Here is a 24,532-nt window from a genome sequence, read left to right on the forward strand (position 1 = left end):
GAAAACTCACAGCCCCAGCGAGACACGCCTTGAAGAGATTAATGCTGAATCAGGTCAAAGTTCCCAGGTTGATGCAGGCTGGGGGAGGTCCCAAAATGTCTGCCGGGCCTAGGGGTCCAGCAGTCATCCTGATCTGCAACTCCGGCCCCCAAACACTCACCTCAGCCGAGGCAAGCCGTCAGGGGATGCCTGGGGAGGCCCCCAAGTGTCTGCCAAGCAAAGAAACCAGCACAATCCACAACTCCAACAGAAAACTCACAGCCCCAGCGAGACACGCCTTGAAGAGATTAATGCTGAATCAGGTCAAAGTTCCCAGGTTGATGCAGGCTGGGGGAGGTCCCAAAATGTCTGCCGGGCCTAGGGGTCCAGCAGTCATCCTGATCTGCAACTCCGGCCCCCAAACACTCACCTCAGCCGAGGCAAGCCGTCAGGGGATGCCTGGGGAGGCCCCCAAGTGTCTGCCAAGCAAAGAAACCAGCACAATCCACAACTCCAACAGAAAACTCACAGCCCCAGCGAGACACGCCTCAGCCGAGGCAAGCCGTCAGGGGATGCCTGGGGAGGCCCCCAAGTGTCTGCCAAGCAAAGAAACCAGCACAATCCACAACTCCAACAGAAAACTCACAGCCCCAGCGAGACACGCCTCAGCCGAGGCAAGCCGTCAGGGGATGCCTGGGGAGGCCCCCAAGTGTCTGCCAAGCAAAGAAACCAGCACAATCCACAACTCCAACAGAAAACTCACAGCCCCAGCGAGACACGCCTTGAAGAGATTAATGCTGAATCAGGTCAAAGTTCCCAGGTTGATGCAGGCTGGGGGAGGTCCCAAAATGTCTGCCGGGCCTAGGGGTCCAGCAGTCATCCTGATCTGCAACTCCGGCCCCCAAACACTCACCTCAGCCGAGGCAAGCCGTCAGGGGATGCCTGGGGAGGCCCCCAAGTGTCTGCCAAGCAAAGAAACCAGCACAATCCACAACTCCAACAGAAAACTCACAGCCCCAGCGAGACACGCCTTGAAGAGATTAATGCTGAATCAGGTCAAAGTTCCCAGGTTGATGCAGGCTGGGGGAGGTCCCAAAATGTCTGCCGGGCCTAGGGGTCCAGCAGTCATCCTGATCTGCAACTCCGGCCCCCAAACACTCACCTCAGCCGAGGCAAGCCGTCAGGGGATGCCTGGGGAGGCCCCCAAGTGTCTGCCAAGCAAAGAAACCAGCACAATCCACAACTCCAACAGAAAACTCACAGCCCCAGCGAGACACGCCTCAGCCGAGGCAAGCCGTCAGGGGATGCCTGGGGAGGCCCCCAAGTGTCTGCCAAGCAAAGAAACCAGCACAATCCACAACTCCAACAGAAAACTCACAGCCCCAGCGAGACACGCCTCAGCCGAGGCAAGCCGTCAGGGGATGCCTGGGGAGGCCCCCAAGTGTCTGCCAAGCAAAGAAACCAGCACAATCCACAACTCCAACAGAAAACTCACAGCCCCAGCGAGACACGCCTCAGCCGAGGCAAGCCGTCAGGGGATGCCTGGGGAGGCCCCCAAGTGTCTGCCAAGCAAAGAAACCAGCACAATCCACAACTCCAACAGAAAACTCACAGCCCCAGCGAGACACGCCTCAGCCGAGGCAAGCCGTCAGGGGATGCCTGGGGAGGCCCCCAAGTGTCTGCCAAGCAAAGAAACCAGCACAATCCACAACTCCAACAGAAAACTCACAGCCCCAGCGAGACACGCCTCAGCCGAGGCAAGCCGTCAGGGGATGCCTGGGGAGGCCCCCAAGTGTCTGCCAAGCAAAGAAACCAGCACAATCCACAACTCCAACAGAAAACTCACAGCCCCAGCGAGACACGCCTCAGCCGAGGCAAGCCGTCAGGGGATGCCTGGGGAGGCCCCCAAGTGTCTGCCAAGCAAAGAAACCAGCACAATCCACAACTCCAACAGAAAACTCACAGCCCCAGCGAGACACGCCTTGAAGAGATTAATGCTGAATCAGGTCAAAGTTCCCAGGTTGATGCAGGCTGGGGGAGGTCCCAAAATGTCTGCCGGGCCTAGGGGTCCAGCAGTCAGCCTGATCTGCAACTCCGGCCCCCAAACACTCACCTCAGCCGAGGCAAGCCGTCAGGGGATGCCTGGGGAGGCCCCCAAGTGTCTGCCAAGCAAAGAAACCAGCACAATCCACCGGAGCGACTTCTGAGCGCATAGCCAGGAGTAACCCCTGAGCGTCACCGGGTGTGGCCCAAAAAGAAAAAAAAAAAAAAAAAACAACTTTTGAGGTTAACTTAAACTAATATGCATGTGCATGGAAATATAAAAATGTACTTTGCCTTCAATGTTTAAGGAGTTACATAAGTTTTATGGCTTTAGATTGCTTTGTGTGCTGCTAAGAAATATTATGTATTACAATCTGGGGACTTGAGGGACAAAGTAATTGTACATGGGTTCTGTTTTATTTTTCTTAATGTTCTTTGGCTGAAAGTTCAAAGTTAAGATATCAGCAATGGGACTACAGAGAATTGTTTATGGGTGATTGTCCTTCCACTCTAACTTTACCTTGTCCTTTTCTTTGCATCTTTGTTCTCATAATTAAAAATAAAAAATTAAAAAACCACTTGGCAAACCAGCTGGATTACCTCCAGAACTGACCTCCACCATCTCAGCAGACCCACCTTTTTTTCTCTGCACCAACAATTCTACTAATCACAATTTCATAGCTCACACTTATGCATTCTGTCATTGGGTAAAGATAGGAAGGAAAGGGCTGGAGAGATAACACGGAGGTAGGGCGTTTGCCTTGCATGCAGAAGGAAAGTGATTCAAATCCCGGCATCCCATATGGTCCCCCAAGCCTGCCAGGAGCTATTTCTGAGCATAGAGCCAGGAGTAACCCATGAGTGCTGCTGGGAGTGACCCAAAAACCAAAACCAAAACAAACAAACAAAAAAAGATAGGAAGGAAAGAAAAAAGGTCAACTTCTAGCCTAATCTTTCAGAGATTTACAGGGAGCTAACTATAAAGATTCACTCTCAACATAGTAGGAACACAACATTACAATTGAGGAGATGCTCAAAAGCCCATCATGCTCAGTGAGCAAAAATAATAACACAGAAGTCTCTACCAACCAGTTCTTTAAACTCTCAGAGAATGACTTTATAGGCATCATGTTCAGAATATTTAAGGAACTCAAGGAAACAATGACAGAGATAGCAAAGCACAAGAAAGTAAGAGACTAGATAGGAAACTACAATTAAAAATAAAAGAAATAAAGAGTAGGGTAGGTGTGTGAAAAATGCAATAGAAGGTCTGAGCAACAGAATAAGAGTAGCAAAGGAAAGAGGTGAGGAGCTTCAAGTTGGGATGCAGGAAACCTCTAGAAGACAACAGAACATGGCAAAACTTTGAAAGGAAATGAACAGCACATCATAGAACTATGGGATGAGGTCAAGAGAAACAATATAAGAATTACAGTTGTTCCCAAAGAACAGAAAGGGAAATTCCATAAAGAATGACTGGTTAAAAAAAATCATAGGTGGGCCCGGAGAGATAGCACAGCGGCGTTTGTCTTGCAAGCAGCTGATTCAGGACCAAAGGTGGTTGGTTCGAATCCTGGTGTCCCATATGGTCTCCAGTGCCTGGCAGGAGCTATTTCTGAGCAGACAGCCAGGAGTAACCCTGAGCACCTCCGGGTGTGGCCCAAAAAAAAACAAAAAACAAAAAAAAAAATCATAGGTAAGAATTTTCTAAAGTTGAGGAATGCAGGCACTAAAATTTAAGAGGATCAAAGAGTTCTTGTGAAAATTGACCTAAATAGAAAAATTCCAAGATACATCATAATCAGAATGACAAGAGCCAGAGACAAATAGAATAATAAGAACATCGAAATTACAAAAGAAATTAAATACAAAGAAGATTCCATAATCTTCATAGCAGATCTGTCAAATGATATTCTATGAGCCAGAAATGAATGTAGAGATATAGTACAGAAATTTAGTGAAATGAACCCTTCACCAATAGTAATCTATCCAGTGAGATTACCACTCAGATTTGAGGAAACGATACAGAGCTTCATTGACAGGCAAAAGCCTAAGGAAATCATAGCCTTAAACCAGTTTTGCAAGAAGTATTGAACCAGCCTCTTAAAAGACAAGACAAATTTCTTTATACTTCTGACTGTAGATGACATTCACTCGTGGCTGTCCTCTGCTCAATTAAGAAAAGTCTGTTTGTTCCTACCTTACTAGGGGATTTTTTTTTATTCTTTAAATAATGAATTAATGTTTAATTTATATTGGATGTTCTGTGTATATTCTGCTGATTTCATTAAATCTAGTTTTTAAATTAGTCTTTTACTTATTAAGCATTGTCTTTAATATAATGTTTTTCTAACATAAAGTCAATATTCACTTTCTTAGATAAAACATATCTCTATTGGGTAGAGGGAGGACAACACTGGTAGTGGGAATGACCCTAATTCTTCTTTATATATATTATTTATATTAATATAAATATTTATATTTATGAATATATTTATAAATATAAATATATAATATAAATATTAATATATAAAATATATTATTTATTGTGTTTGGGTTTCAGTCATGTAAAGAACACCACCCATCAACAATGCAACATTCCCATCACCAATATCCCAAATCTCCCTCCTCCCTACCCAACCCCCACCTGTACTCTAGACAGGCTTTCTATTTCCCTCTTACATTCTCATTGTTAGGATAGTTCACAATGTAGTTATTTCTCTAACTAAACTCATCCCTGTTTGTGGTGAGCTTCATGAGGTGAGCTGTAACTTCCAACCCTCCTCTCTTTTGTGTCTGAAAATTATTATTGAAAGAATGTCTTTCATTTTTCTTAAAACTGAATGGCCCTAATTCACTGTCACTATATACCTTAAATATAACTGTGAAATATTTGCAATTCACATGGGTCACAATAAAACTATTTACAAAAAAAAAACCTCTGTATTTTATAGCCTATTCATATTTTCCTTTAAATTTTTCTTAATTCTCTTCTCACTAAATTGTATATTTGTATGATTTATTATATAGTGTTGGGGATGGAGAGATAGCATGGAGGTAGGGTGTTTGCTTTGCATGCCGAAGGACAGTGGTTCGAATCCCAGCATCCCATATGGTCCCTCGAGTCTGCCAAGAGTGATTTCTGAGTGTAGACCCAAGAGTAACCCCTGTAACTCCCCAAAATTAAAATACATTAGCGTAACACTTCACACATACAATATACATATATATATATACATATGTATATACACACTTTGGTTTTTGGGTCACAACTAGCAGTGCTCAGGGGTTACTCCTGGCTCTGTGCTCAGAAATCACTCCTGGCAGGCTTGGGGACCATATGGGATGCTGGATTCGAACTATCGTCCTTCTGCATGCAAGGCAAATGCCTTACCTCCATGCTATCTCTCCGGCCCCCACTTCACACTATATTACAAAATTTTATATACCTATAAAAATAGAAAAGAGTTTTCCAACTGATTTTGTGGAATTTCAAGTGTTTAGCTTTATTCATCTATATGTGTGTAGGGTTTACCACCTCTACAATAAAATATTTTTTTCAAAAAGATCTTTCTTATGTGATGTATAAAGAACACAGATAGTAAGGGAACAAAAAGAATCCTCAAATCCATTCGAACTGAAGATTTTGTCCATATAACTGAACTTAGATAGTAAGGGGAACATCTATTCAAGATGCGTGGGACACAAGAAAGTGAGTACTCTAATGACGCCTACATATTAGAATTGTGTATGTATGGAAAGTATGACAATATTGTAAATCCTGGTACCTCAATAAAAATAGTAAAATAAAAGTAAGAGTTTGCCTTTATTCTTAATAAGGACCTCCACCAATAACACAGAGCCAGGGGTAATCTTAAAACACCACAGGATATGGCTTCAAAACCTATATAAATAAACAATAAATAAATGAAAGCTAAACAAATGGAATTATACCAAACTAAAAAAATGTAGTACTAAGAAGCCAACATTGGAATAGACATTCACTGAGTGGGAGAAAATATTCACACATCATACATTTCAAACTATTTTATTTTTAAGAATTACTTTATTTAAACACCATGGTTTACAAGGTTGTTCATAATACAGTTTTTTTTTTCAGTTACAAAGTTGTTCATTATTGAGTTTTAGTCATATAGTGTAAAACACCCTTCACCAGTGTGCATTTCCTGCCACCAGTGCTCCCATTTTTTTCTTTCACCCTCCCTTCTAACCTCTTTCTTCTTCTCTTGCTTCTATGGCAGACATTTTTCTTCTCTCTTCCTTTCTTTTCGTTTTTTTTTTCCTTTTAGTTTCTGTGTATCACAAATTTTTACACAGGACTAATAGCCAGGATATTTGAACTCTTGCAACTCAACAACATACAAATAACCCTATCAAAAATGATTAGAGCTGAATAGATATATCCAAAAGAGACATAAAGATGGTCAACAGACACAAAATATACTAATCACAATAGTGGATTATCACTTCACACAAGTAGGAGTAGTTTAAAATATATAAATATAAAATATAAAAATATTCAAAACAAGTTTTGGCAGGGATATGGGAAAAAAAGAATCCAGTTCACTATTGGTGGAAATATAAATGGGGCTTAGTCTCTATGAACAGCTGTTCAGATATTTAAAAAACAAATTAAAAATAGCACTACCATATGATCAGCAAATAATACAAAAACTTTATTAGAAAAGACATGTGTTATACCTCTTATAAGAGATGAAATTTGAAAGCAACCCAAGTGTCCAATGTAAGATAAATAGGCAAAGAAAATGTGATGCATATAATCAATGAAATACTACTGAGTTATAAAAGGTGAAATCTTGCCTTTTGCAATCATGTGGCTGGATCTGGAGAGGATTATATTAAGAGAAATAAATCAAAAGGAGAACATTGCAGGATATCTCAATCATATGTAGTATATGTGATATATAAAGAAAAAGGTTCATGCTTTTATTTATTTATTTATTTATTTATTTATTTATTTATTTATTTATTTGGTTTTTGGGTCACACCCGACAGTGCTCGGGGGTTACTCCTGGCTCTACGCTCAGAAATTGCTCCTGGAAGGCTTGGGGGACCATATGGGATGCCAGGATTTGAACCCCGTCCTTCTGCATGCAGACAAGCATCCTATCTCCATGCTATTTCTCCGGCCCCCAGATTCATGCTTTTTGTACATTGTACATTTGTACACTGGACAAAGTACATTTGCACTTTGTGTATAGCCCTAGCAGATCTTAAGTACTGCTAGGGTGGCTATGGTGGGCTAAGGGCTGGGCAGCACTGTATCCTTGGGTTCTTGCATTAATTGTTAGTCCTGGTTGGTCAAGTAACTTCGTAAATAGTCCCTGGCCCTCCTTCTACAAAAGAAACAAAGCAAGGAAGAAATAGACAATGTTTGGTGAAAACAGTTGAAACATACTGTAAAATTTAGGTTACTGAGAGGGGTATTTTCCAGTAGACAATGATAAAAGAACTTTGTCACTTTGCTGGGAAGTGTGGTGTATTAATATTGTACCCCTAAATATATTTTAAACATTTAACATTTATAAATCAATGTTAGCTCAGTAAAAAATTAATTAAAAATACAAGTAATAGTAGACATTAGAAGATAAGATAGTCTGTTTCATGGATTACAAGAACTAATATTATTAAAATGACCAATATTAACCAAAGCATTACATAATTTTAATGCAAATCCTGTCAAAATCCCATTGATATTCCATTACTGATATTTCATTACTTTGTAAAATGTCCTAAGTTGCACAAGCAATTCTGAGACAAATAATTCTGAGCAATAATAGAGATATCATACTACCATACTGCAAACTATATTATAAAAATCTATCTATTTAAGTTGGTATTATGTAGAACCTAATCAAAACAGTGTTACAGAAGTCGGACTATCTCCTGAGCACAGTCTGGTTGCCCCCAATAACACCAATTTTTTTCCCCAAACAAAAGGCTAAGAACAAATGTTGGGGATGAGGAAAAAAAGAACCCTTACACACTGTTGGTTGGAATATAAATTGGTTCAGCCTCTATGATAAAAAGCTTGGTAAACTCTCAAAATATTAAAGGAGCTGCTGTATGACACAATAATTTCTTTCACTCCAGAGTATCTATCTAAAGAAAATCCAAGGAACTTAATTAAAATAATTACATATACACCTATGTTTATTGATGCACTATGTACATAAACAAGTATCTGGAAACAACCTAAGTGTCCAATGACAGGTGAATAGACGAAGAAAATATAAGCAATGAAATGTTATTCAGCAACTAGGAAAATGAAAATGTTCATTTCAAGATAACATGGATATAATTGGAGGGGGCATTTTCAACATGTCCCACACAAGTATCAGGTAGTCAGCAGGGTGAGAAGCAAGGTCTCACTCAGAGATTCAGATTTCAATGGAAGTCAGAAAGTTAAACCTGTATTCTAAGAAGAGCTTATAGGTTTCAAAGCCCTGATTTATCTGGAAATAAGATTCTTAGGAAGTAGAGTGGAACCACTGAGGATTAGGGAACAGAGAAAGAAGGCTGCCAAGGGGAATAAAGGTGGTAAGAAAGATTCGGAATGCAGAGATGGGAATTTTACTTTTTTTTTTAGGGGGTCAGGGAACAAAGCAGTAAAAAAAGTGTGAGACATGATCATAGAAGCTGACTTCAAAGATGCTAACTGATGTTTGATATAGTTTGTGTTGGTTCAGATACAACAAATTCTTATTACAGAAGTAAGGCCTGGTGGTAGTAAGGCAAGAATGGGCCTGGTTTCAGGATGGCCTCTCAGCATTTCCAAATTATGACTCAGACTAATATTCAAAAATAAATGAGAGCAGGCTGTCTATTATTATAACTATAACTGGTGGTTCTTGATGATTTCCCGCTTTGTGTTCCCACATCATTTTTATAAAGATCTAGAATAGTGTTTTCTTTTGGATTTGACATTTTGAGTTGCACTGGCTCTCAACTCATTCTCTAGGAAAAAGATCTCTGTTCTATCTGAATGCTCTAAAAACACATTTTCTTCACTACCCACAACTTGTTAAATTTGTGATTATTCTCTTTCAAGAATTTTCTTTTTGTTTCTGGTGCATATTGCAAATTTTCTTTTGGTTTTACTACTTCTGCTCTGTACCTGATCACTTTGGTTTCCCCCAACTGATAATGATTGATTTAACTAATTTTCTTACACTTACTCCATTGATTTGGTGATGCACTTGTTGATGCATTATATGTAATTTTTATCAATCAGTTTGAGATTCCTTTATATCAACATTGGCATTCTAATTATAATGGAACAAGAGTTTTTTTTTATTTTTCTCTGTGTATATGATATATTCTAATGGAATATTATTTTGGAATTGTACAGTTGGTATTAAAATGGTAGAATAATAAAGGGTTAACATTAACATATAATGAATGAGAAGATATTCTCTAGCAACTAAGAAAATAATTATCTACTTAATTTTTGGTGCTGATTTAATTATTTTGGTCTCTGTGACTGAATAATACGGAGAATAAAACGCCTTTGTCTTTTGAAATGTTCAAGCAAGGATTTGAAAAGCAGCATGTAATTTTACTAAATAAATGTGAATGAAGTGTTGACATAGGAATAATTGAACTCTAGCTCCTATAAGAGAAAATTAAATAAAGCCTTATAACTTCACCCCTGGAATACAAGAAACAGGATATAATTTTAAGGACATACTTTACATGTAAAGGTCATAATTAGATTCGCTGAACCAAAAATCCAAAGGATTGTCCTGAACCTCAGGAAGGTGGAAATAAGTAGTTAGACAACTACTACCCTGGAGTTAACCACTGGGGATTATTTTGGATATGGTAGTTCTTCGAACAGGAGAGCAATTATCTATTTCCTGTAAACTGAAATTTTTGAGTGTTTTCTTTAACTCTCAGGTGTATTCTTCTTTGTAATAAAGAGTGAATAAAATTAGATTTTACATCCAACTTAAATTATTTAAGATAAAACCAGACTTATAGACCAAAGAAAATAAGCATCAATTGCATTCCCATTCTTTATGTCTGATCCTTGCTAATAGATAACTTTTGTAATGAGAGGCTTCAAACCACTATTGTGGTTTGAATATTGTGGTTGCCTTGTTCCCTTGATATTGCTTCGCTCCATGTCAAAGGGCTTTTGAGGAGGCTGGGATGCATCAAGTAGTCACCCCAGAACAGGGCCAGAGAAATAGTAAAGCATTTCCCTATCTAGTCCTAATTTGATCCCCAGCACCATATATGGTCCCCTGAGCAATACTTAAAGTCACTCCATAAAACAGAGCTAGGAATAGCTACTCAACACCCCTGGGTGTGTGCAAACTCACACCCCCTATACTTTCCAAATAGCTACTGCTTTCTTTAATATTATTAGTAGCTCAAGGCAACTATTCTGACTTCTTATGTGACTTTGAAGGTTCAAGAATTGTGCACTATTATGGCATAGACACTATCTATAGATGAGAAAAAGACATAGACAAAGACAAAAATTGTCAATAACAGGGCACTTTTTTGTTAAAGGATGGTAACTAGTTCTATACTTTCAGACAAATACAGCTAAAAACATTTCATTCTTGAAGTAACAGTAAGTGTTCACTGGGCATTCTTTCCCTCTCTCCCCTACTCCCAAGTGTACATTTGGTTAAGAAGAGGAGGGTTAAGCCTCAATGATTTGTATACATTTGAGTTGAGCAATAAGAATTATTTATTCTGAAATAATTTGATTAATTACTATTCTTCTTAATGTTGAAACCATTGGATTCTGTGAAGTTGGAAAGAATGGCTAGCACTATGCAGGACACGTCCAGACAGAGCAAGAAACTGCAAGGGAAGGAAAGAGCGGGCCAGGGTGCCCATGGAAGTAAGAAAGTGATTAATAAGTAGAGGAAGGTGGAGAGACAGACACATGCAGTCATGTATGCATATGCACATAGACACACAACACCATACAAAATCTGCAAAAAACAAGCACAAGCAGGTGAGAGACACAAAACTATGAAAGATAGGAGTTACAAGGCTGAGGTGTTGTGCTTTTCTCCCCTTTTTACTGCCTGGATTCCTTTGGTGAATTATCTTGGAGCAAATGAAAGCTTATTGTGTGCCAGTTAATGAATGAAAACTCATTTGAGAGACAAATAGCAACTTTGCTCCTAGTTTTAAATATCCTGAGTTATTTTCAGGTTCTGCTTTCAGAACCTGAACTTCGGTCCTGAGCTGCATTAATCACTATTTAATATTTATATGGAAATGAGTTTACACAGTTGCAAGTCCTAATTTCAATCAGTAAGTAATTATGAAAATTAGCTTAAAAGAAGCTGTTAAAAGGTGCTGCTTTTTAGGCAATAATTAAACCTCTAAGCCATTCCCCTGGGTTGTTTTTTTTTTTTTTTTCCTTAGATTTTATTTTTTCTAAACTTACTTGCTACAGATGGGAAAAAATAGCAAGTTGCTGCTGATAGAGGGATTTCTAAGTTAAGGCAGATAAAGGTTTCAGCAAGAGAAAGGAATGGGTAGGAATATTTTAGAACTGAAGATAAAGGGAAAAGAAAGATCAGCTATTTTCTTTTAGCCCAAAGAAATGAATTTATTTATTTATTTTTCTTTTTTGGAAAGGAAAGGGCTTTTTGCCACATCCAGTGATGCTCAGGTGTTACTCCTGGCTATGCCAGGAATTAGTCCTGGTAGTGCTCAGGGGACCAGGCATCGAATACTGGTTCATGCTATCTTTCCATGTGTAAGGCAAATGCTCTCCTTTCTGTATAATAGCTCCTCTGTGCCCCTCTGTGTTAGTTTGTCTTTAGTGTGACCATACCCTTTAAAATTCTTACTGTTTTTCATAAGAAGAGTTTTGAACCAGAGTACAAAATATGGAAGTAAATCTCCATTCTCAGTGGGAGCCAACTAAAACATGCTTGCCAAGCTTAGTTTTTGGCAATGAGTAAAACAGGTGCCCTGAAATAGCAACACATAATTATTTTCATTGTCATCACCCATAAAGGGGCATGGGAGTTGTGCATTATTACAGAAGTTGAGCCGGAAAACGTGGAGGCACACCATTGATGTTATTCGTTCTCTTGCTCCACATCTGCCACTACAAAAGACATTTCTCTTTTTAGAAGAGCCAAGAAAACCACTTTGAAAGGCCTTAATAAATGAAGACTTTAAGGACATGGCATAGATCAACATTTATCAACTGGGGCCAAATGAGCCCTAATGGGTCCCCAGGATATTTCAAGGGGCCACAGATAAAAATTGCATAGTTGAGGAACCATAGTATGAGACTAGGAGACCAACTGGTAGGATAGCATGGAAAGGAGACACAGGAAATGTCACAAGGGGCCATGGCTGGAAAAAGGTTGATATATAGGTTCTTCAATTTCATGAATATCTGTTATATACATATACACAAAAGCACCATATATTAGGAGTCAACACCAGTGGTGCTTGTGAGGGGCAGGGGTCACTTACCGCAATACTTATTTGGCATAACAATTTAATGCTCAAGGGCTACTAGGCCCACAGCCAGTGGTGCTGAGAGGCGGTTGGGTGATAATGAGGTACAGGAGATCAAACCCAAGACTTTACATATACTAGTCATGTGTTCTATCACTTGAGCTTTCTCCCTGGTGCCTACTCGTCAGTTTTATATATGCAAATGTTATTTTCAAGATAACTTGTTAGAAAGGCATTGTGGAAAAAAAATTCCAGAGAAAATAAAGGATAATCAGTTACAGTTGGACTTTAGAGAAACATGAAATAAAGCATTATGTATGCTTTGTATGAAATTAAAATGTAGTTGAACTTCCTGTGTATAGTTGCCTGACCTTCATTGGAGAATGTTTTACATCACTGATCTCCACCGAGAACTCATTCCTGGGTGCAAATATCATTTGTTCATGATTCCTGAAAATTCTTCCAGTATTAGTGCTGAGAAACTGGGAATTATTTTAGAAGGAAGAAGACAGAACATTGGGCCAGACAATAACATGATTGAAATAGGTAATAAAACAAGCCTAAATAGATTGATCTGTTGAGTACAAAAAAAGTCAATGACTGTTGGTCTTTCCTGGAGAAATCCAAGTGTAGATTTGAACTGAAGCATCATGGTTTTTCTTGGCCTATTATTTGGTTATTTAATCAGATTTCCTTCATGATTTGTAAAGTATGATTATATAGTTACCAGATTTATTTAGTAAGAAAGTAGAAGATATATATATATATATCTTATATAAAAATATAGTCACTGTATCAAATATTGCATTTTTCATATTATAAATAACAATTGTGAATAATTGCTTATTGTAACTTAGCCTTTTGTTCACTTTTTGAGGGACTTAGCACAAATAAGTGGGAAATCCTAGATATTAAAGACCCAGTTCTATCTATCCTTTGAATAGATACCAGTGATTGTACATTTTTTAAATGTTTCCAGTGATTATACATTCTTAGTTTTTAAGAATAAATATGTTTTATGAAAATAATATTACCTCACCACACCTACCAAAGTGCCACTCTCCCTATACCATAGTCCACTGGACCTTGACAGCTCCCTCTATGCATTGTTTCTTTGGTTTTTGATTTTGGTTTTTTGGCCACAACCAGTGACGCTCAGGGGTTATTCCTGGCTATGTGCTCAGAAATCGCTCCTGGCTTGGGGAACTATATGAGATGCTGGGAGATTGAACTGCAGTTTATCCTAGGCTAGCACATGCAGTAAGATGCCTTACCACTTGAGCCACTGCTCCAGCCTCTATGCATTGGTTTTATGGGACATTGTTGAGACTTAAATTTTTGAGAATTTCTTAACTTTTTTGTTTTCTCAGGCTCACTTCGATCCAGATTACTGTGATCCCTTTTCTTGTATGAGTTTCAGAGGATGATTGAAGAGATTTTTTTTGAAACAAACGGTTTGGCTCCTTAAATTGCTTCTGTAAGTGATGCTATCTACTATTTGAGAACATTCAAACTTTGGAATATAGATGCACAGATCTACATGTAGATGCTTTTGTATAACTTTTTATTTGTAAATTATAGCTTTAATGGTGGAAGGTTGAAGACAAATGTATGATGACAGGACTTTGATGCCCTGCCACCTCCTTCACTTTAATATGGCTACCACATGACTTTGCTGAATATTGAGCTGTCAGAGCAATGATCAGTGGCCTAGAATGCCCCCTGAATTCCTGACCAGCTGCCAACACAATTGCTTAAGTAAATGTTTTTTGATGTCCAATGACCATTAATGTCCCCATATACAACTGTTCTGCACAGGCACCATGAGGTACACTATCTGCATTTTGGTGATACTTGTGAGAAAGTGCTATTGGTGCAGACCACTACATTCAGGAGGCAGGTTAAAACCTTCAGGAGGACAAAAGTATTTCTCTTATAGATGTTCTAGAGAGGTTACAGGCCTCTGTGCTGCCTGATGGCTTTCTATGGGAAGTCCTATAAGCATTAGCAGAAGTTTTCTGTAGAAGTATGTAGAAGTCTGTAGAAGACTCTGTGCACCCAGAGAGAGGAATGATATCTTCAAATGTTTACACTGACACCCAGTCTCTCACCAAGCACTGCATACACACAGAGCTGGCCTGCACAGCATAACCTCATTTGTGTTTTGCATAAAGGGGTCATATGAGTTGCGAAAGTTCTAATTTTCACTCCTGAGTCTTTGGGAAAACTCTTAAATTATATATGAACTCTGACCTTGACTTTATGCCTGAAGTTTAGGGCAGGAACTCCCATGAAATGATTTCAGGGTACACATAATTTCACATGTGAGGCATTATTTCAGCTTTTTTTCAGTTCTGCTTTTGAGAAGGATGAAAGTATTAATTAAGGGAAGACAGGGTTTTTTTTATTTTGTGCTAGTTATGACTTAGCTTAGCTACCTCAGTCCTGAAACTAGGACTGAATTTAGATGCAGGGGATTTTATGTAGAACTCTAAGAAGCATTTATTTACAGCTTTAATTTAATATTGATGGTATTTATATTTAGAATGATTGTATGTCTTCGACCATAGGTATTGATTTTCTACTTAGCTGTGTAAAATGTAACTATACACATAAGAGAAAGAGGTTAAGGCATTTATTTTTGTCAAAACCAAGTCATTTCTGGTTCAAATTGAAATTAGAAGACCCTATTCCTGGTAAAGACACCTTATATGAGATGAAATTATTGAAGTGTCAGAATCAGTGACCTTGGAAGTAATACAGTCTTCTGAGATAGTACAGTGAGTGGGTAGGGCACTTGTCTTGCATTCAGTCAACTGGATTTATCCCTATCATCCCATATGGTCCATTGAGCACTATCAGGAGTGATCCCTGAGCACAGAGCTAGGAATATCTTTTTTTTTTTTTTTTTGGTTTTTGGACCACACCCGGCAATGCTCAGGAGTTACTCCTGGCTATCTGCTCAGAAATAGCTCCTGGCAGGCACGGGGGACCATAAGGGACACCGGGATTCGAACCAACCACCTTTGGTCCTGGATAGGCTGCTTGCAAGGCAAACACCGCTATGCTATCTCTCTGGGCCCAACTAGGAATATCTTAATACCACTATTACAAAAGAGATTTGTGTATGTGTGTTTTGTGTGCATTTTTTTCCATAAACCAAAGTTGAGAAATTATACCGTTTCTGATTTCCTAATGCGGGAAAGATGAGGTGGTTGTTTTTTTTTTTATCAATTTATCAATTAATAGCCCTCACTTTGTTATATAGAAAGTGACTTAATTGGTCAGAAAGCACTAAAGGGAAATATGTCTATTGACATTTGGTTCTTGATCTCCCTCCAAATATCTCTGTCACCTCTTTCTCTAATTTTGCCACATTCCAGTGGGAGTATGTGTAGACTTGAACACAAACACACACAAACACACTCTCTCACACACACAATCCCACTCCCCTTTCCCCACAAACCCCACACCCTTCCTCCTCTCTAAATCTTCTAGTGATTCAATTTGCTCTCTGCCTGGTAGAATCACCTACTGAAGTCATGAGACAGAGAACTTCAGGGCATTGTTCTCTGACCTCTCTTTTGGTACACCTCAGCAGTTGGTATGAACGTGGCTGAGATTACAGCAGTATAAGCACTGTTTGATATCCAGTAGCAACATTAGCTTATGTTTACATTAAAGGGAAAATGTGATATAACCTCAGAAAACTGCTGCCACAGGCCTTTGAGACGATTAGTTTAGACTATTTCACAGAGCATTAAACTTAACTGACTTAACAATGTCAGTCTGTTCTTAAATGCTTTTCAAGAAAATTTTTGCAGTGAGGCCAAAATTTAGGTTGGTAGAAGGGCAACCCCAAATTAGCAGTCTGATCTAATTGTTTTTAAAAACAGCTTTCTTGATATGATTTACGTACCAAAGCTTCTTATATTTAAGGCATCTTACTATGTTTTGATTAGTTATCTCTGGGGAGCTATCACTATAGTCAGGCTACAAATGCTTTCATCACCCTTAAATGCTTTCTTGTGCCCCTTGGTTATCTCAGCCTTCCATCCCTCTCTGTGCATCCACTTTCTCAGGGGGAAATGATGTCTCTTAAGCTTAGGTTGCATTTTCTAGATTTTACAACAAGTACAGAATACACTTATTTTTGTCTGGTTTCTTTAACTTAGCATAATTGTCTAGATTCTGATGTGCTGTGTGATTGTTAGTTCATTCCATTTCTCTGAGGAATAGTGTTCCATTATATGGTATTGCATACATTTGTTGATTAACATTTATTATGATTAACATTATTATGAAAAATAATGCTTCTATGAACATTTGTGTGCAATTTTTGTTATGGATAAATATTTTCTTTTCTCCTGGGTAAATACCCAATATATGATTATTGAGTTCTATGATAGTTGTATATTTACTAAATAAGCCCACTCACTTCCTTATTGTATTATGTCACCAGTCAAAATGAGAACTTTATTACTTGTATAGAAGAATTTCAGTTCTTCTATATCCTTAAGCAACAATTGGTATCTCAGTCAATTTATTTCATTGTAGTTTTAATTTTTATCTCCTAAAGTTTATAAGGATATTGAACACCCACACTATTGGTGTTTTTGTTTGTTTTTGTTTTGGAGCCATACCCTGCAATACTACTCTTGGCTCTGTATTCAGAAATTCTTCCTGGCTGTGTTTGGGGAACCATTTGGGGTGCTGGGACTCCAATCTGAGTCCGCTGCATGCAAGGCAAGCACCTTCTCAAGTCCCGCTATTTACTCCTTTTACATTTTATTTGATGAAGTATCTGATCACTAAAAAAATTGGTTGTTATTCTTTTTTGAGTATTATCTATTCTGACTATAAATACTTTATCAGATATATGCTTTGCAAGTATCTTCTCAGTATGTAGCTTGTTTTTGTATTATTCCAATGTCTTTCAAACAACTGAAATATTTAAATAGATGAAATCTGGTGTGTCAATTGTTTTTATTTATGAAATTTGCTTTTGGTTTCATATCTAAAGAATATTAATTTAATCCTAAATCAAAAATGCTTTTCTAACATTTTCTCTTGGAGGCTTTAAAATGTGAAGTTTTATGCTTTTATGATTTATATTCAGTCAGTTTTTCTTTGGTGAAAGGTATGAATTAAAGTTTAACTTTTTTGGTAATAAATATTCAATTGTTCTAGCACTATATACTAACAAGCCTGTTCTTCATTGAATGGTCTTTGTACATTTGTTAAAGATGAAGTGTTCAGGGCTAAGGCCATAGTATTGAAAACTAGTATGCATGTCTGCTATGTAAAAATGTCCTGGATTTGAGCTCTGATATTACATTGACCTCCCAGACACTAGGAGGAAACATAAGGTAAGTATGGAAACATACTTACCCATTCCTATCCCCTAACTCTACATATTGATGATTCAAATATATCTGTTTCTAGATTATTTTGTTTCATTGAACTATGTGCCTATCATTTTTTCCTTTGAGGTAAGTTGTGGTGATGGTGGTGGTGGTGGTGGTGGTGTTTGAGTCACATCCACCAGTGCTCAGAGCTTACTCCTGGCTCTGTGCTCAGAACATTCCTGATTGTGCTCAGTGTAGTTCATTGTCTTGGGTCAATCTGGGTCAACTGTGTGCAAGGAAAGTACCTTAATCCCTGTACTAATTCTCTAACTCTACCTGCTATCTATTAATTATTAACCTATTCCCTAAGAAATTAAGTAAGTATTGAGTAATTAAATAATTCTTTGGAGTTAAGTAATTATTTTTGCTTTTCTGGGTCCTTAGAATATTTCATTTGAATATTAGAATTTGCTTGTCACTTTTTACAAAAACCAGCTTCTTGTGTTGAATCTCTAGACTGAACTAAGGAGAAATGCCATTTTAACAATACGTGTCTTCCATTCTATGAATAAGACTTTTGAGCCAGGAGCAGGCTCTTGGTATTGAATCACAAAAGATTATTTGAATGCTCCAGCTGTCTGTGAACAGAGTGAGTTTATTTTTAATGAAAAGGACAGAGCACTTCTCCAAAAGTTGGAAACCAGCAGCTGCAGAGATCCCATGTTGTCCTAGGAATGCTAGATTTTATTTCCTTTCTATTAAAAAAAGAAGAGAAACTTTGGAGCCAAGGGGTAGGTTATTTAGTCTTTCCTGGGAAAGTTTTATCCCTTAACCTGGAATTGGGTTTCCATCTTTTCCTGCCCCTTTATTACCAACTTGAAACTTTTATTACCAACTTGTCATGATGGTTGTTAGGGTAATGTGGGTTAGGGAAGGGTGCCCAACCTTCAGAATGCGTTATTAGTTTTGTAGATAACAATTGATGTTATTGTCTTTGAAGAAGGCTGGAGAGGTTGGGATCCTTCAGCTAGTAGCCTTTTGTGCATTAGCATTTCTGCTAGAGATGGAGATCTAGTCCAGGTAATTGTTGGCTTTTTTCAGAAGGACAAAGCATCTTGGCCTGGATACCATTCTTCTGACCCTGTAACTCTACATTTTACATGTTTTCTTACGATTGTTTGAGTTATATTTTGACTTCAGAGTAAACAGTTCTTTCAAGTTTTTGTCAGGTTTATTAGTGCTTTGGAATTTTTATGATACTGTAAATGAAAGCTTTATTCCCCTTCTCAAATGTCTCTTTCAGACTTGCTGGTAGATGTAAGTATAACTGATTACTCTGTACTATCTAGTATACTGAGGTTACTTTTTATTACACATCAAAGTATCCTCCAATAAAGATAGTTTTACTTTTGTCTGGATTCTTTAATTTCTTCTTGAGTTATGTTGTCAAGATCCTTTCCTACAGTATTCGAAGGAGAAAGCAAGGTCTTTGTTCCTGATCCTAAGTAAAACATTCAGGCTTTATTCAGGCCTGATATTCACTGCAGGCCTTTTTTTCTTTTCCTTTTGTTTTTGGTTTGGGGCTACACCCGGTGGTCCTCAAGGGTTACTCCTGGCTCTGCATTCAGAAAGTTATTTCTGGCAGGCTCGGGAGACCATCTGGGATGCCTAGGATTGAACCTAGTTGGCTGCATGCAAAACAAATGCCCTACCCTCTTTACTATCACTGTGCCCATCATCACAGGACTTTCATAGTCTCTGTTTCCAGATTCTCAATTCCTTTCTGTAATTGCCATGCTGAGGGTTTTAATTACAAATACCTGTTCTATTTTGTCAAATGATATTTTTGTGTATCTCTGGAGATAACTATATAGGATTTCTCTCTAAATTCAATACAGAAAATATTGTATAGACAATAATAATTATAATAATAAGCATAATAATAAGTATAGATTTTTTGGTAAGTTTTTACCAACCTTGCAATCTTAAAATAAACCTATCTTGTCCTGATGTATGATTATTTTACTTATTTCTATACTTGACTTTCTCCCTTCCTTCTTTTCTTCCTTCCCCTTCCTCTCCTTTCTTTCTTCTTTCCTCCTTTCCCTCTCTCCTTCCTTCCCTCTTCCTTCCTTCCTCCTCCCTTCTTCCTCATTCACTTCTTCCCTTCCTCACTCCCTCCCTTCTTCCTTCCTTCTTCACTTCTTACCCTCTCCCTCTCTCCTCCTTCCTCCCCCTTCTTTTACCCTTCCCCCTTCCTTCCCTTCTTTCCTCTTTACTTCCTTTCTCCTTCTTTCCCTCCCTCTTCCTTCCTTTCTCCCTCCCTCCCTCCCATCCTCACTTCCTCACTTCCTCACTTCTTTCTTTCTTCCTTCTTTCTCACTCAGTTCTTTTTCCTTTCTCTCCCTTCGACTCTCCTTCCCTCCCTTTCTACCTCTTTCCCTCCACCCTCCCCATACCTATCAACTCTCGGGCTTGCTTTTACCTCTGCTCTCAGGGATCCCTCTTGGTGGTGCTCAAGGAATCACATGAAGTGCCATGGAAGTGAACCTGGGGCAGCTGTATGCAAGGCAAATGCCCTAGCCACTGAACTGTCTCTATGGCCAATTTTTTCTAAGTGAAACTTTAGCTGAGTCTCCATCTCATGTGTTGTTTTTTTCATTTGCAGTCAATTCATAATAGCTTATCATATCATTTGTAACAATTACTTTGATCTATGACTTATGTAAAAGTGTTGTTTAGTTTCCAAATTCTTAGGGGTTTCCTAGGGAACTTTCTGTTACTGATTTTGAATTTCTTTTTCTTGTAGGGAGAGGGTGTACTTTTATGATTTGAGATATATTTTAATTTCTTTATTTAAGCACCATGGTTACAAAATTCTTCATTGTTGAGTTTCAGTCATACAATGTACTGCATCCTTCATTAATGCACCCTTCCAATCACCATCACCAATATCTCCCATTTCTCTCCCACCCCCACACTGCCATCCCTGCCTTGCTCTATCTAGGGCAGGCTAATTACTTCTTTCTTACTCACTCTCTCCCTTCCCCCCCCCTCTCTTTTTCTCTTGCTTTCCTTTTTGACACTGTGGTTTGCACTATTGGTAATGGAGGGGTGCCTTGCTCTTTTGTTTCTCCACTTATGGAATACTATGCAGCGATTAGAAAAAATGAAGTTATGAAATTTGTCTATATCTGGATGGACATGGAGACTACTACTACGCTGAGTGAACTGAGCCAGTGGGAAAGGAATAGACATAGAATAATCTCACTTATTTGTGGTCTATATGAAAAACAAGAGATAGTATGGTAATAATACTCAGAGATAATAGAGACAAAGGTCAGGAGGTTCAGCCCAGGGTAGAAAGCTCACTACAGAGAGCGGTGAGTGTAACTAGAGTAGAGAAGGATCTATTAGGACAATAATAGATGGAACTTACTGCTCTGGACAAGAACTTGGTGCTGATTAGAGATATTTTTAATTGAGTTAGCCTATCTTATGGTCCTGAATATGTTCTACCTTGCTAAATATTTGAAAAGAATGTGTATTTAAGTTTTGATAAGTGGATTGTTCTAATAGTTAGGTTTAATTACTTGATAAACGTTTGCTGTCTATTCTATCAATTATTAAGAAAAAGGTATCAAAATTTCTATTTATAATGATTAATTTATCTATATATCTTTGAGGTCCAGTAAGTTTTTGTTTTATTTAGTTCAAGTTCGACTAATAGGTTAATATATGTTTAATATTGTTATATCTTCTTCTTTTATTTTTTATTTTTTTGTTTTTGTGTTTTGGGCTCACCCTGTAGCACTCAGGAGTTCCTCCTGGCTCTGCACTCAAAAACCACTCCTGGCAGGCTTGGGGGACCATATGGGATGCTGGGAATCGAACCAGGATTTGTCCCTCTTCGGCCACATGCAAGGCAAATGACCTACTGCTGCGCTATCTCTCTGGCCCTGCTATGTCTTCTTGGTTAATAATCACTTATATTTATGAATAGCTATTTTTATTCTTGGAAATATAATTTTACTCTGAAATGTACACTGCCTTCTGTTAGTACTGCCACTCTAAGTTTACTTATTTATTTTTAAGTAACCTGAGAAAGAAATATGGTTTATCATTACTTTTTTCATTTTGCTTTTGGCCCAGGCTCAGCTGTGCTTAAGTCTTACTTCTGGTTCTCCACTAAGGAATAACTCCTGGAGGTGCTTGGGGTGCAATATGGGGCTCTAGGGATTAAACCCAGGTCAGTCAAGTGCAAGGCAGATGCTCTCTATCTGCTGTACTATTCCTCTGGCTAAACCATCATTCTGACTTCAATCTCTTTAGGTCTTCATATTTAAAATGAGTTTAAAACACTTATAATAAGCAGCATTTAATTGAGTTTGTAATTTTATTTATTTATTGGGTGGGGGTAGACCTGGCTATAATCAGAGCTTCCTCTTGATTCTGTGCTAAGGAATCAATTCTGGTGTGCTTAGGTGACCATATGAGGTGCTGGGTCAAACCTACGTCAGCTGGATGCAAGGTGAATGCCTTAACTCCTATACTATATTTCCAGCCTCATGTCTTTAGTATCTAACAATTAGCCTTTGACTATGAGTTGTGATGTGAGATTTATAGTGAATATGTGCTGATATATTGTGAATATAATGACTATATTCTTATGCATTAGTACATATTCTGAAAATATAGGTACATATACCTTTATAGTTACTATACAAACCTACATATTCATTACATATTTATAGTGAATGTGATTGTTCATATGGTTAAGTTTGAGTACTCATCTTATTTTATTTTTGTTCATTTGTTCTTTGTCCCACTTATTTTTTTTATTTTTTTGATTCTTTGGGATTGATTTTTTTAAATTCAATCTTGGCTGCTATTTTTTTTTTTTTTGATTTTTGGGCCACACCCGGCAGTGCTCAGGGGTTACTCCTGGCTGTCTGCTCAGAAATAGCTCCTGGCAGGCACGGGGGACCATATGGGACACCGGGATTCGAACCAACCACCTTTGGTCCTGGATCGGCTGCTTGCAAGGCAAACGCCGCTGTGCTATCTCTCCGGGCCCTTGGCTGCTATTTTTAACATATGAAATATATTTATTTTATTTTAATGATTACTGTAGAATTTATATTGTACAACTTTAACTTTCCATTTAATTTTGTGCCACACCCAGCAATGCTCAGATGTTACCCCGACTCTGCATTCAGGACTGGCAATGCTTAGGGCAGCATATTCAATGTTGAGGATCATACCTGAGTTGATCACATGTAAAGCAAGCATTCGGCCTGTTATATTAACACATGGGCCCCACCTTTGATTTTTTAAGCCTACTTTAAAGTAATATAATTTCATTTAATTTGTAAGTTGTGAATATTTTGATGAACAAGATAGGAAGGTCTCCAGTAAGGGCTGGTGAGAAGGGAACCAAATGCTTTGGTGACCTGAACAATTAGTTGGAGAAATCTGAAACATCAGAAAAATGCTAATGAAATAGTGGTTTTGTTTACAAGGAGTCTCAGGAATTAAATTTGTTGCTTAAGTTGTGGTATAACTGTGAGGCGTGTAAAGAGGGTGGATTGTAAGATTAGTTTCAGTCTAATTGCTGCTTCTGGCATTACTTAGAGTTTTCTTTGTATGTCAGAAGCATTGCAGTTTGGGTGATAAATGATATGTTTCTCCTATTTAATGGAATGTGAGACTCTTAAAATTTTTAATTTTTTGTTGTTGTTGATGTAAGTTTTCTAAGTGCCTTATATATCTTTAGTATTAGCCCTTTGTCAGCTGTGTGAAGATCAAAATTTTTCCCAGTCTGTGGGATGTCATTTTATTCTAGGCAATATTTCTTTTGCAGTGCAGAATTTGATGTAATCCCAGTGTTTATTTTTTGCTTCTGTTTACTTGGCCAGTAACATTGTCACTAAAGATGTCCCAAGTCAATATTATGAAGAGTACTACTTATATTTTCTTTCATGTCACTTATGGATTCAGGTCTAATATCAAAGTGTTTAATCCATTTGAATTAACTTTTATGTCTAATGTGAGATAGGGATCTGAATTTTTCTTTTACACGTGTCTTACCAGTTTTCTCAGTATCATTTGTTGAAGAAGCTTTTCGGGGACCAGTGAGGTGGCACTAGAGGTAAGGTGTCTGCCTTGCAAGCGCTAGCCAAGGAAGGACCGTGGTTCAATCCCTTGGCATCCCATATGGTCCCCCAAGCCAGGGGCAATTTCTGAGTGCTTAGCCAGGAGTAACCCCTGAGCATCAAATGGGTGTGGCCTCAAAAACAAAAACAAACAAACAAACAAACAAAAAAGAAGAGGCTTTTCTTTCTCTTAATATATCTAGGTTCTTTGTCAAAGTTTAGCTGATTATGTATATCTGAGGGTTTGTTTCTGAGCTCTCAATGCTCCTTTGTTAGTCTGAGAGTGTATTTATTCTGGTACCACTTGACTCAGTAGTTGTGCTTGACATCTATGAGCTCCAAGACAAATTTTTTTTTGTTTTTGTTTTTGTACACAGGCAACTGTGTTCAGGGAGAACTCCTGACTCTGTGTCAGGAATCATTCCTAGATGGCTGGAGTTATCATGTAAAATACCAGGAATCAAACCCAGGTTAGCCAAGTGCAAGACAAGTTTTTACTCACTGTACTATCAC

General features: G+C 38.2%; 1 protein-coding gene and 1 long non-coding RNA gene across 2 annotated transcripts in view; both read left to right on the forward strand.

Moving 5' to 3' along the window:
* Positions 1-13,936, forward strand: part of LOC126008791 (uncharacterized) — a 77,029-nt gene extending 63,093 nt beyond the window's left edge. The window contains exon 3 of the long non-coding RNA XR_007495850.1: positions 13,887-13,936. This is a non-coding gene — a long non-coding RNA (uncharacterized LOC126008791). The remainder of the gene's footprint in view (positions 1-13,886) is intronic.
* Positions 13,937-13,978: 42 nt separating this feature from the next.
* The window catches only part of LYPD6B (LY6/PLAUR domain containing 6B), a 164,763-nt gene continuing 154,209 nt past the window's right edge, over positions 13,979-24,532 (forward strand). Inside the window, exon 1 of the mRNA XM_049773049.1 lies at positions 13,979-13,993. The gene's annotated coding sequence lies outside the window, so the exon portion shown is untranslated. The remainder of the gene's footprint in view (positions 13,994-24,532) is intronic.

This window comes from Suncus etruscus, chromosome 5 (assembly GCF_024139225.1).
Source record: "Suncus etruscus isolate mSunEtr1 chromosome 5, mSunEtr1.pri.cur, whole genome shotgun sequence".
NCBI lineage: Eukaryota > Metazoa > Chordata > Mammalia > Eulipotyphla > Soricidae > Suncus > Suncus etruscus.